The sequence below is a fragment of the Drosophila miranda genome, chromosome 3, assembly GCF_003369915.1.
Source record: "Drosophila miranda strain MSH22 chromosome 3, D.miranda_PacBio2.1, whole genome shotgun sequence".
Taxonomy (NCBI): domain Eukaryota; kingdom Metazoa; phylum Arthropoda; class Insecta; order Diptera; family Drosophilidae; genus Drosophila; species Drosophila miranda.
In genome coordinates, this window is record NC_046676.1 from 23,243,945 (window position 1) to 23,257,373 (window position 13,429).

The 13,429-nt window shown below is 46.3% G+C and overlaps 1 long non-coding RNA gene across 1 annotated transcript; it reads left to right on the forward strand.

The window, feature by feature from the left end:
* Positions 1–3,688: 3,688 nt before the first annotated feature.
* On the forward strand, positions 3,689–6,447 carry LOC117188396. Its single transcript, XR_004472568.1, has 3 exons — positions 3,689–3,902; positions 6,043–6,227; positions 6,290–6,447. It is a non-coding gene; the product is annotated as an uncharacterized LOC117188396 (long non-coding RNA).
* The last annotated feature ends 6,982 nt before the right edge of the window (positions 6,448–13,429 follow it).

Consider the following 13,429-nt stretch of genomic DNA (forward strand, 5'->3'; position numbering starts at 1 on the left):
TGACACCTACACCCTGCACCCTCCTGCTCCCCTCTGTGGCCCTCTTTCGCTTGACCATATCACTTTGCTTATCGGCAAAGAGCGAAAGGCCAAGAGGACAAAAAAGTTGTTAAATATTTGCTGTGTCAAAATATTTGTGCACGCTTTCAAGAGTCAAAAGAGAGATAGAAAGCGAGGATGCCGGTTGGGTGGAGGAGGGGGATGGCAGCTTGTGGTTCACGCCTCAGTTTCCTCTTAGTTCTCAAATTTTGTTGTTTGGTTTTAATTGTGCCAATGAGAGAGGGTGGGAGAGAGGCAGAGAGGGGGGGCAGTGGCTGACTGCAGTGGCTTTATGGTGTGGTCAAAAGTTTGACCTCACCCACCGATATACCCGTTCAGACCACCCCTTCCGCTCTCTCTTCCATCAGCCACACTCTTTTCATGGCCATAAGCCATGTTTGTTATTAATGTGCATCTGTGTGCGTGCTAAGAAACATGATCTTCGCTCCGCTCGCTTCTCCCTCCCTCCCTCCTCTCCACTTTCTGCAGCGCAGTTTGTAGTCTTTAGTAAAACTACTTGACCATGCCCATGCCCATGCCATTTGACAGCAACCCACCTCCACCTCCACCTCCCACCCCACCCAAGGTATCGCGTATTTATTGTGCACGGCACATGCGGCTCGCATGTTACATTTTATGTTTGCCCAGACTTATTTGTGGGCATGCATGTGTATGTGAGAGAGAAGTAACGCTATTTATGCCGCTGACAACACTGGAAGAAAAGGGACCAAAATATCGGTATCTGCTAGGAGAATAAATAGTAGTACATGGCTCGCACTGCTAAGCATGGCTTGAACTGCAGCTTCAGACGTTCACCTATGTAAATGACAGTGAAGTTCAGCGCCAGCTGAGCTTTAATCCAGGAAGAGAGAAATAGAGTGAGGCTTAGCATGGAAGCGCCACAGCAGCAGACAGACAGTCGATTCGACAGCAATAAAAGCAGAACAGCTTTAAGAGAACTTTTGTAAACGATGCAACAGCATCTCAAGCTATTTTCTTGCATTGTGACCTGAATGCCGTAAAGCAGCAGCGACATTGTTTAACTGGTACTCAAAATATCTGGCAGCAACAACGAAGAGCGCTTTTAGTAGAGATCGGATCAAAACTTGAACCGATATTTCTCGCAGTGCCAGGTCTGGTGATTCGTGGTAGCTGTGTGTTTAGTTTTCGGCCACGTGCCTCGCATAATAAGAAGCGGCCGCAACTTCACAATGCCACAACACGCCTGAAGCTCCTACAGCTCCTGCGGCTGCGACTACTGCAGCAGGCTGCAGGTTAAAAGCGCATTACAGTTGAACTTCATAAATTGCAGCAGGAGCAGCAACGGCAGCAGCAGAAGCAGAAGCAGCAGTAGCGGGGGGCGGGCTACAATGTTCTCATGCCAAGCAGTTGGTTATAGCTGCCACATTGCTCTCATGCCACTTGCCCCTGCCACAACCTCGCCACGCAACCAGAGCGGAAGGCAGAGAGAGCGAGAGAGAGAGGGAGACAGGAGTCATTTCATTCTCATTGCACATTCCAACTGAGGCTGAGTCCCGGGCTAAATGCAAATTCAGCTTACAAAGGACACGTTAGGGACTCGAGCACATGTCAAAGCAAAAGGCAAAGAGCCCCAGCCCAGCTTCAAAAGCCAAAAAGGTACCCAAAGCTCATTAGTCGAAACCGAAAGAGTGAGAGAGAGATAGAGAGAGGATGAATAAAAGATAATGGGAGTGTGTGAATAGAATTAAGGATTAAAATGGTCGTGACAGATTGAGTTGAAGCCAAAATGCAGTTTGCCAAAAAGATTCCGAAAAGGATTGGAGTAAAGATACGACGGAAATGATATTGATAGAGTATTGAAAGTAAAGGCCATGAAAAGGTTTTAGGAGATATCCTGCCTGGAGAACACTCTCTTGTGTCTCAAATTGCAATTTCATGTCATTAGTAAACGGAAACGCAGTCTCTGTCACTGCCAAAGGTAAGCGCATCAATGGTACGTGCAGGTATTCCAGGATACCATTGACACGCCTCCAACTGATTCGGCATCTCTCGCGTAATTGACAGCACTTCCGCCGAGTGCTCACCATAGAAATGTGATTCCACATGAAATGCAACCGGTTGAAGCCGTCCACACGACATCCTGTCATCCTTTTGTGCCTACCATTCGATGCTTAGAACAATATGCAGGAGCCCCCAATGTTTCTTCATTGAATTTATAATCAAGTTTACATTGCCCCATCGCCATCGCCATCGCTATCACCATTGGCTCTGCCAACCTGGTCTGCTCTGCGGTTATATGATAATTAAAATTCAACCCCGAAACTGAAACAAAATGGGGATCACGAGTGTGGTAGCTGCAGCGGTCCACGGATGCCTTTGTTTATGCAGGCCAGCAACATTTTCTAGTTGATAGAACCTAAGCGCACATTGAATACTCGTACATACATACGTACTCGTACATACTCGTACAGAGGCCCATCATGTGCATAATTGCGGACTGACAGCCAACAAACGGCTGTAAATGGCGATGAGGTAACTGCAACTGCAGATTTGTTCCAGCCATTTGGCACATAGTATATCTATACCCGGTACAAGGCATTGCAAGTCGGGGTATATGGTTTGTGTTAGACAAGAGGAAACTCTCTCTTATTAAACACGGTTTAATTATGTCCCTGCTCTTCTGTCGATCCTGGAACTCGTGCACTCAGAGGTCCATTTGCTGAGATTTTCATGAAAAGTCGCCTTCCGATCCAATAACACAGACCTATGGTATCCACGATCTTAGGGATATGCCGCTCTAATTGGTAGACGATAACCTAGCTTTCAGCTATCAGACGGTATCTTATCTTCGGCGCACTCTACCATGGCATTTTGGACTTGTTTTGAGTTTGAATCACCGCTAGGGATGCTGGCGATGGATGCTGTGGAAGCGATGCGCTAATTTGAAATGCCACAAAGGCATTTTACGATGCCGTCGCCATCGTCGTCGTCTGGCCAGCCGCCATTGATTGCAATTATTTTCCATTTTGGAGCAAGGGCTGGACAACAGGCGGGATTATGTCGGTGAGGGGGTGTAGGAGCGACCAGGGCTGGCGGGACGTACGTAATTACGAATCAATTGAAACATTAATTTAGCAACGTACTCGTAATTGATTGGGGCGGGTAAAATCTAATTAGAATGATGATAGAATGATGGTGCAAAATAAATTAAGAGACGTATCGTAGTTGGAACTGCAGCTCGTTTATGAAAAGATTTTCCGTGCTTTTGCCCACAAAGGCATTTGAAGACAGTTGGCAGCCCTGGGATGGCTTCAAAAGAACAGGAGAAAAAAAAGAGAGCGAGGAAGAGAACTGAAACCGTTGAAACCTCAAAAACCGTAACCGAAAATGCACTCTCCTCTTGCACGCTCCATACAAATGCAATGATACGCAGACAGAGGAGGAAGAGAAAAAGACTCCGTTAATTTGCTGTTACACACGCCCACCCAGCCACATACACAGTGGACACGGGCAGAGTTTTTGGCGGCAAAATGAATTCAATTAATTAAATTACTGCTCCACTGGCGGCAGCCAGAAGTCGGCGGTGCGCTGCTCAAATTGTAACTGAAAATGGAAATAGCGATAGACCGATATGGAGAGGCATCGATAACAAAAACAAACTACCAGTATTGCCAAGTTTTATAATTGAATGCATATGGAAGCCCTTTTCTCTCGCTAGCATCCGATCATGGAGAATGGAGAAGCATTTAAAGTCCTTAGGACGAGAACTGTTGTTTACTCCACAGGCACAGAAAAGCCGAGGAGGATGGGGCCGAAGCCAAAAACAGATACAGCTCTTTCAGTAGAACTGTCCGCGCTAAATGCGGCGATTCGCAATGCAGGTAAGTGCACCAAAAATATGCACTTACACACATGCATATGATTTTCATGGACATTGGCTCCGAGGACTCTGTGGTGGACTGCCCGGGCAGTCGATGCCAACTCAATTACAAGAAAAGTTGATGTCGTAAATGCAATACAAATTTCGCAAAGGCCGCGTGTGCCCCTTGCAAGTTATTTCTTGTTGGTGTCATGCTCTTTTTATGCATTTTTGTGTGTGTGTGTGTGTGTGTATTCTCTTTGGCATTTGCGCAATTTGTGCCTCAATTTTCCAGTTAAATTGAGTTAAATTAAGCGCATACTCTAATTAAGTTGGTCCAAATGGACAGAGAGGTTCAATTATGAGGGAGAACCCTTTTCTGATCGACATCATTTCCACTGCTGCATATAAATTGAATTAGTGACAAATGTGTGGGCTTTTTTCGCGTTGGCAGCACATTTTTAATTTTATTTTAAAGTGGGAACCCGCGTTAAATGCTAATCTACGACATCACATCTGTTTCGGTTCCATAAGTCAAGTGAAATGTCTGTCATATGGAACACAGAATTTAAAATAAAAAAAAAAAAACACAAAGTGCGCAAAAAAAAAGGTTTTTTATAGTCGACGTTCATCACGGCATGATGAACGGGGGCGTCAAACTGTCAAGCACCCATCATGCCCCAACCCCCTTCGCATGAAAGATAGATGAACTAGAGGTTGCGATCCCACTGTTTAGGGGGTGGAACTGCCGGCTGGGGGCTGTGTAGGCCTCCATTTTGTGTGTGACTATTGCTATTCAGAAAAATTGAGCAATTTCATGCTGCCGTTTGCTAGTTTTTTCTGCATCGCGGCTTTTTGCTCCCGCCGCGGCTTTGCTGCACACAACCACATCAGACACATATGCATGTGTGTACGTACGTGAGAGGTGTCTCCTGCCATCCCGTTCTAACACACAGACTTTTTGGGCAAGCCAGTGATATTTTTGCCGCTGTATATGATTCTCCCTCTACAACACTTTGCGCTGTGCTGGGGAGTGGGAAGTCACAAACAGTTATGCATTTTCAGCCTGCATGGGTGTTAGTGCAAGCTGTGTTGTTGCAGGGTGTGGAATCGCCGTGGTTTTTTGGTTTAGCAGCCTTTCCTCATCCTATAAGAATACACCTTGCATGTGGGGCAATCAAAAAGCCAGAGAGAGGGCGTAACAAAAACAAGTGCTTTGGTTTGGTTGGAGTGTTTAGATTGCAGCGCAAAAACACAGACACCTGTGTTCCTCTCACTGCAACACCTTCCTCCACTCCACCATCTCCTACATATGACTGAAATTCCCGTTAGTTGGTTTTTACAAAAAATTATGCCCAAAATTATGCAAAGTCATGACAAAAATGCAACTCAAACAAAAAATAACAAGAAATAGCAACAAAATATACACACGTTTTGCAAGAGTTTGCAGAAACTGTTCCCAGACCATAAATTACTATTTGATTCAATTTTTGGCAAGCAAACATATGTATGTCTGTGCGTAAAAAAAATATCTGAAAAAAGGGTCAGGTGCGAGAACCGAACCATATATACCCTTAAGAACCGATCAATCCAATGGAATGCATCTGATCAACAAACTTTAAAATGTCAAGTCAGAGTGTGCAAAGTGGTATTCCCATATAGTTTTTACAGTTTTGTTGAATAACCTTTTACAACAGAAAAGTTTTCCTCAACAAGACTTTTCTACTGAGCGACTTTTAAGCAGCTTTTATTAGAAAATATTGAAAAATATACCTTATACTTTCCTTATATTACAAAGCGCCAACCAAAATCGAAATCCCTTTAAAAAAGGAGGGACCTAAAAGCAAAAGAAAACAATCACCATATTTAGTTGCAGTGGCAGCAATAGCAACAGCAATATTTTGTGCAACAGTTGCAGGTTTGCCCCAAAAGAGGAGTCAACCTTTGCAAACAAAATGCATGGCAGAAAAGTAAATTAAGTTAAGGCCACACCACATACATATTTTCTGTTCGGTACTCCGAATGGAAAGCAAATTAATTCAATTAAAATCCATTTGAACTAATTTCAATGATTTGTCCAAGAAAATGCGGCCATTTTTGGCGTTTAATATGATATATTTTACATTTGAATATCAAATTTCTTTCAACTTTAATCATTTCAGCCAAGAAGAAATGAGGCTTTCTGGCACGATGAACGGAACGCAGTAGAACTTGGACAATTAGCAGTAAAATCCTACTACGATGCGCTGCCATCGTAAAATTTACATTTTTTTAAATTTCTTTAATTCAGATTCAAATTTATGCACAAAAACAACATAAAACAATCCCATACAATACAAATTCCATCGTAAGTAATACATATTGCCTATCTGTATTTGTATATATATTTTTATATTTTCTTAATTTCAGATTAACTATATATGTATTTTCAATTTGCTGATTGATTCAAAAGTACACAAATAAAATTAATTACAGTTAATGGCAGCCACTCGACTCCTCAAACCAAATCCTTTTAAGCTGCCACATAAATTTCCACACCCCGAGCCACAGTCCGAGCCACAGCCGCCCTGATAGCCGCCGCTCCTCATCAGCAGCCGCATCATCATCATCATAAACAGCAGCAGCAGCAGCAGCAAAGTTGACCCTTCACCTGCTGTGGGAATGTGCGTGCAACAAGTTTATGCATCCGCACGCAAGTGGGCGGTGGGATGGTGGCACGATCTCATAAATTAAACTAGCAAAACCATGGAAAAAAAGGGAGGAAAGACCCTGCAGAACCAGAAAAAAAGATATGTTGCCCAGAGCAGGCACCGCTTTTCCGACCCCCAGTTTTTGGACCGGAGCCGGATCCCAAACAGGCCAGAGAAAGAGACAGGGGCTGAGCCGCAGAAGCCGCAAACATGCAAAGCCAAAAAAAAGATACAGTGAGACATGGGGCATGGGGCAGCGAGTGCAGCACAAACTAAGCACGTGTCAAGTGTGTGGCCCAAGTTTTAATTTGCACGAGGCCCCCGCATCTCCCACATGCCACAAGCCCCATCACACGCACAGGCAGAAGGCAGGGTGGGACCTCTGCCGACGTCTGACGCTGAGTAACTGTCGGGCTTGTTAGTCCTTTCATAGCTGGGAGCCGCCTTGATGTCTGACAATGTCATCAGTTGCAGCTGACACAGCACCAGTGGCAGTTGCAAGAGCAAGTAGCAGTGCAGCAGTCCAGCAGCAGCCGTGGAGGAGCAGCACTGCCACATTCCCAGGGTTGAGTTGCAATGTTGCAATTGCTGGACCATGCTTTGCTGCCATTCTCTTTTTTTTTCGTTGGGGATCTCTGTGACACCTACTTCTCGCTCTCTCTCTCTCTCTCTGTGAAGTGAGAGAGTAGCAGAGGGGTTACTAAACTATGATTTTAGTTTAGGTCTAGATAGTTTTTTAAAACAAAAACCAGGAACGAAAACTCTTCGGAATTTAAGCTGCAAAAACAGCTTAAATTGTACAAATAGATGTGTAGGTGTTAGACAAACCCTCAGGAGTCCAGGGTATCCCACTAGTCTCCGTTGCTGGTGGTGCCACAACTTTTGGTTAGGCTGCTCAAGGGGGTGTCTATGACAAGTGGCCGAGTGCGTGTGACTCTTAGTGCTCCACGCCCTCACCCACACCCACACCCACACCCACACCCACCGACGCCCCGCTGCCTTTCACTGCCATTGTTTGCTGTGTGGCACCCTGAAGAGGCAGATAAAGCGCCGCTCGGACCCTGTCAGTCATCCAGTCATCCCGTCAGTCATTCAGTTATCCAATTCACCGGTCAGTCATTCAGTCAGCCAGCCAAGCAGCGCTCTCCCCCCCCCGCGCACACTGCATCATTTGCTGCGTGTTGAATTGTGTTTTCATTTGGGTTTTGTGCGGCACTGATTGCCGCATGCCTCAATGACATTTCATTTATTAAGTGGGCGAGAGTACCCCATGCTCGGGCTCCCTGTTTGTGCAACTCAGCGTGGCAGCAATTAACTATGCAACGACTCGCTGACGTCACCCATGTAACTGATACCGATCGGATCCCCCTGCCAAAAAATAACTGCCACTGGGGGAAGGAGCAAGGTGCAGGCCAGAGAATTGTGCGGCATCATCTCTGGTCGCTTGCTCGCCTCTGATTTGTTTTGCCAGAGTCCACGCGGCCCGTGCCCCGTGTTCCGTGTATCCTGCCTCATTCAGTCGTATGTGTTACTTGTATCCGCTACAAAAGAGCATTTGCATATGAAATGAATTGCAAAGAGAATGAAACAAGCAAAAAAAGGCACACAGAATAGGGTCCTGTCACCATTCCCCATCCCCCATGGATCCCTGTTAGCCGGCTGAAATATAAATGTTAATCCTGGCGGCGTCAATTGCAAAACGTTCAACGTTGTTGACAGCCAACGGATGCCCGAGCCCTAGGCAGTGGCAGAGGCAGCAGCCAGGCAGACAGACACAACATCCTGGGGAGCCTTGATGTGGCACCGGAGCCTCGTCCTGGATTCCTAGGACCTCCGCCCGGCCTAGGCCAGTATGTCAACGGGTTTTTAATTGATTTTCATGGCTGCAGTTTTTGATTGTGCTGATTGACGCATCAAATGAAGTGACTTCAGTTCGGGGCCCACAAGAGCCCATGCCTCCTTCCGTCTGCTCGTCTGCCTGTCTGTGGGTCTGGACACATATCAGTGACGAGGAAACAGCAGTGGAGGAGAGACTCCCGCTGCCAAGCAGTAATTAAATTTGTCAGCCGGACAAAAAGTTCTCTGGGCGCCCACACAGGCAAACGGCAGGCGGCCTTTTCTGTCCAAGTGCACAACGTGGCGTATGCGTGCTGCTCAAAGCTGCAAAAGGAGTTTTGTGTGCCCAGAAGAAGGAGGAATCAGAGGAGTAGGAGTCATAGCAACAACTTGAAATTCTGCAGTTGTTAGACTCTTGCAAAGGGGAGTAGATATTTAACAGATGTTTGCCAAGAGCAAAAGAAGGCATCTCCGACCTAGAAAAAAGCAAAGGCATTCAGTATCAGAATAATCACATGCCGATTTTTGCCTTATAACAAGTCCCTATATCATATCCCTATATGGCCCTATATCATATGGCTGCCGACTGAAAGACTGAAAACTTTTCTGAGAACTGTTCTGAAGATTCGAATACTCCCATTCGAACTAAACACTGAATAAATAGGGTATCAAAATGTTCCATTCACAAAGGTACCTTTCGTCACTTGTTATTGTACATTTTTGCATCATGGCCGTTCAATAAATTTATTTTTTATTGTATATCCTCTTGCATTTGCGTTGTTTACGTAAATATCAATGAATGAATGAATGAATGAAATGGGAAAAATCAGAGAATCATTGATCCAATGAATGAATGCAGCCATAAATGAATGAATTTTCTTGTTTACGGACGGGTCACTAATGAGCTGCCTTCACCTCTGGTGCTGTTGCTGTTTCTGGCTCTGACGTCAGTGGTGCTAAGCGGGAAAGCGGGAAAGCGGGAAAGCGACTGATGAAAGCCCAGAGAGATGGCCGCCAAAATCTGTGAAATCTGAGACGCAATTTAAAAATCATTATGAGAACACATTAAGCGTAAAAAATTAATGAGCAAGTTGCGTCAACAATGAGCTAGGGCCTCGTTCTCTTCTTCCTTCCTTCCTTATTCCTCCATCCAGGACGTGGGTCGCATAGGAATACGGATGTGTGTTCGTGCTGCAGTCTGCTTAAGGTGCGTCCTAGTCCCGCGACTGCAACATTCTCTGTGTCATGGCTTTGGGTTTCATAATGGGGCAACACACATAGAGACGGAGAAAAATTGAAGAAAATGAAGAAGGAAATCTCTAATAGAAGGCAAGCCAAGGAGCAGGAAAATGAGGAGCTGGTGGGTGTGCTCTCTGAAGGGGAAGCGGCGCTGGTAGGATGTCGACTTGAACGGTCTCACCGGCATTGGGTTTCGGTTAACGGTAATAGACAAGAAGCATAGGTCCTGCCTGGTAGATCTATGGAGGCACAGGAGGCTCGAGCACAGGCTGATTCACGGCGCTGGATCGAAAGCAGAAGGCAGAGGCCTCGCGCTTGAGAAGAGGGGATGGATGGAAAGTATCCCATTGGTAGAAAAAGAGTCGAGAAATGCATTTAGATCTTCTGGGGACTATACATATAAAACAGCCGATTACAGGCCATTATGGCTAACTTATGACGAATCGAAGATCTAAGATGCTGGTTACTGAAACATGATGATACAGCCTGCAAATCAGCCTTGAATTCCGTTCCCTTACACCCCGTTTCCAACCACGCCACAGCTCCACCACCCCTCATCTTCCATCACCCACTTCCCTGGGTGTACAAAGTCTACAACATCGTTTACTTTGCCTAACAATATTTAGTTTGGCAACAAAAGTCACGGTGGCAGGGACCAAGGACACATGCGGGGACAGGATGGAGGACGGAGTGGAGTGTGGGCTGTGACATCCCTTGTCACTTACCTCGCCTGCCTTTCTGCTCCCCTAACAACTCATTTGGCACTCATGAGTAGGTCAGGGCATTGTTAATGCGACATATCCTCGAAATCCAGGACAGTATCCGTTTAAATTGTTGAGCTTCCTCCGGCTGGACTTTGGCTACGGCTCCAGCTCATTCCGCATGCCTGTCACGTTGCCCAGCGCTGAAAGGAGACACCAAAATTGGATGGGGGGTTCTGGATTTGGACACAGACAGAAGTTTTTTCCGTGCGTGCCTGCCCAGAATTTGCTCAAGGAAGGAAGCAGGGGATGCTATGGAGACGGGGATCTGTGTGTGTGTGTGTGTGTGTGCTCTCGTCTTTGTTGGTAATTACCTCAAGTTGGTCATTTGATGATGCGCAAATCCCGCCGAGCGCTGGGGGCCACAGAGAGCATTGAGCTGTGATTGCGGATGCAGGTGGATGGAGCCCCCGTCCTCCCCTTCAAATGGGTATTTTTGGTGTCGAAATGTCTGCTGAATCCACAGGTGTGTGGCCCCGAGGCTAATTGCCGTTAAGTGCCTGGCAAATCCTCAAAGCGTTTGATATTTTTCATCATAAATAATCCCTGCCAGGAGCTAACGCATTAACCTCCAGGGTTCTAGGGATTGTTCTACAAAGCTTTAAAGCAGGGGGAGGTGGAAGGATGGCAGGACGCCAGGATGGCAGGGTATTCCCACCGCATGGTCAAAGTGCTTTTGGTCGCTGGGACCACTTAAGCACAACGCTTTTGGCATTGCAACCCCCATGGAGGATGAAGCAGGTTCTCTATCCCTCCTCCCCTCTTTTGGGGTTTGTTTTTTGGCGGCAGCACGTGCAGGTGGCAAGGCTTCCTCAGTGGTCGCTGCAACATGGATGCGGACATGGCTGGGGATGGGGATGCGGACTAGCTGAAATGCAGCTAACGAACCGCAATTGCGGTCACATTTCATGAGAGGTGCCTCACGTCGCCCGGCGTTTCGGCTTTCCACGATGGACACCAAACTCGACCCCAGGTCTCCAAAACACACACACACACACACACACACAGACACTCTCACGGAAACAGAGGCGGACTCACTCACTGACAGTGAGAGACACACAAGCGACCCGACGACGACTGATTCAATTTGAAGCCACCGACGGGCTTTTAGTGCACTCCCATGATGCACTCTGAACCCCCTCTCTATCGCCCATCCCCAGCCATTGCCATTGCCACTCACACCCGTTGCAAATGCCTGACCGACCGCCTGTGGATATCATCAAAAATTAGCCGGTTTGATGGGACAGCAGCGGCGGCAGCTCCCAAAAGTGACAACAGAACAAAACAGTAAAAAGCTCCTATGGCAAATTAGGAGCGTGTCCTATATATGGTGTCTTCCTGAAAATGTTGGGCGAGTGAGTGGCAGCGCGAACAAAGCAACAGGTACCCACGTATATGACAGTCCAATTAACTTAACTGAATGTGAAATAAGTGCAAGCGACCACTGCACTACAAGGTAATATATGGCTAGTATGGAAATATTGGGAGGACAATGAAAATTAAGTAAAAGAGAAAACTAGGGATAGCTAATTAATTTTAAATGAAAAGTGAAAAGCGCATTACGGCCAACCCTTCTCCCAATTAAATGCAAGAAATCTAGTAATATTGTTGAATAAAATCCAGCTAAACAACCATTTCACTTTGTAGATCTTTTTAGGATCTCTATTGGGATCTTTCCGTCGACATCCGAGCCCGCATTCTGTAGGACAGTGCATACAAATGGTAGGGCCACTAGCTCCACCTCCATTTCCATCCCGACTGCCTCATCATACTAAATGTAATGAGCAATTTGTAGAGCAGAGAGAAAACTATTTTGAGGACAGCTGAGGAGCTGGAAGGGGGAGGCATGAGCATGCAGTACAACGGCCAAAAGATGTCGAAATAATTATGCAAATTTTTGGACCGCCCAGCGGAGACACGAACCAACAGCCGTGACACCTTCGTGGGACAGGAGTGCAAACGACGAAGGCCATTTGTGGGCTACGTGCGAAAGGAGGAAGTCCGTGACCCTCCTCGGAGTCTCAACCAGGTGGACCTCAGACGCTCTCTCTGTCTCTCTCTCTCTCTGTACTTTGGCACTGTCCCACCCACCCACACAGACGTAAGCGCATTTTAATGATCTCATTTATGCTAATCTCCAACCGTTTGAATCTGTACACGCACACACAGAGACAAAACCACAAGAGAAGAAGGAGTAGGAGTAAGAGAGATGGTTGTGGTGCGACAGAGGGGGCACCAGCATGAAGAAGAACTAACTGCCACCGGCTGCTAATGCTAATGAAGTCTAATTGAATTTCGGACACTTGACACGTCCCACAATCTCTGATCTCCTTGTTGACACTGCGGCGCGGGTGCCATGGCTGCAAAACGAAGACTTTAAAGCAGAAAACGAATTGCCATTGGGGTAATAAATGGTGGAGTCGAAGTAGATATCGAAGTCAAAACAGCTAAATGAATGCATGATTGAACTCAAGCGATCTGTCTATTCATCTACTAAAATCTGTAGCGGCTCTCTTTAATTCTCAACTACTCTAAGACTTGACCTCCAGCCTTGATCAATATTGCTTGAAGTGTGAAAGCACTCCATTCATGCGTGTCCCAATGGCCAGTGTCCTGGATTTGTATGCTCCTCCTGCGTTCTCCTGCTGCTGCGGAGTCAACATTTGCGTTTTTGCGGCTGTGGCTGGAATAAAATTTCCTATGCATTCGACCGCATTCGACATATTCTCGTAATATTTGATTTGATTTTTAAACAAAAACTACTCCACTCGCTTAGTTAGAGAAATGGGTTGCATGTTAGAGAGGAGAAGAGACTGTCCGGGGAGCGTTGTTGGTCAGGGGGAGGCTGTCAGGTTGACGAGGGAGCACCAGGACGATAACGGTTCAGCTTTTATTAGCATCCCAACAACACAAATCAGAATTATTTGACAACGCTGCTAATTTACATGAGCGTCCCCACGGGGGGAAACATGTATATGTATGTATGTAGTACCAGAGGGGTACCAGAGGTCAGCAGGAAAGGA